This window comes from Triticum aestivum, chromosome 1A, assembly GCF_018294505.1.
Source record: "Triticum aestivum cultivar Chinese Spring chromosome 1A, IWGSC CS RefSeq v2.1, whole genome shotgun sequence".
Classification (NCBI taxonomy): domain Eukaryota; kingdom Viridiplantae; phylum Streptophyta; class Magnoliopsida; order Poales; family Poaceae; genus Triticum; species Triticum aestivum.
In genome coordinates, this window is record NC_057794.1 from 168,315,513 (window position 1) to 168,316,651 (window position 1,139).

The window sequence follows — 1,139 nt, forward strand, 5'->3', positions numbered from 1 at the left end:
ACTGACCCTAAGCCAAAAGGGATCAGAAAATACAATGGCAACCATGTGAACATAGCAGCTTTCGTTAACAGATTCAGACTTAGCAGAAAACTGGAACATGGCAAAACAGATATTAAGTAGGCCTGTTTGCGAGCTCGATGCACTCACCACAAAGCATTGCATGACAAACTAAGCATACACCCAGCAAGTAGACATGTCATAGAAGCTAAACATGGCAAGAACAACCCCATAGCATGCACGGATCAACTACAACAACCTCGGCAAAATTGATTAACATGTAAACAATCTGCCAGGAACATTTTATAGCAAAAGTAGAGCAAGATTGAGTCATCCTAGAGCACTCCATAATTGCAAATAAAGGCATGGATGGATAGAGCATAAAAATATCTCAAAAACATCCTTACTGAACATGCTCAAAAGAGGCATGGATCACTCTGTAGCAACATGAATACATGGCATAAAAATAACAGCAGACAAAGACTTAGAAGAAATTCTAAGTCCCTGAAATCAGCAACATTACGAGAGCTACTTTGCATGCTTGTGCTAGTCACCACATGGATCACAAAAATACATGGCATACACCCCTATAAAGATGGCATGGCATACAACAAAACACATGTAGGGCTCAAGTGCATAGGAGGCACACATTAATCATGGAAAAAATGACAAATGTCCAATCTCTGATAAGAATCTGAAACTAACATTGCATAGCACTCTTACAACAGCATTTAGGGCATCAAGATGAACTCAAATGAACATGGTGTAATGGGATGAAATGAAGTACTCGTCGAGACGAACAATTTGATATGCTACACGCCCAAAATGGAGCCACGGATGCAAAGTTATGATGCAATGAGCAGGGCTAGAAAAAATATGCGGATCTGGGGACTTAGAGAAAATTAGACCTCGCGAGAAAAGTCAACTCGAGAAGGAGACGTGCGGGACGAGGAGATCCAGGGCGCGGGGCACGTTTGGTTCAGATCCCGGTGGATCTCGTCCCACCTGGACGGATTTGACCGGATTCGACTTCGGCGAGGGCGGGCGGTCTTCGACGGGGTCGGCGCGAGCTCCGGCGGGCGGCGCGGGGGCGGCGTCGGCGGAGAGGTGCGGTGGCGGGGCTCGGCAGGCGGGCGGTGGCC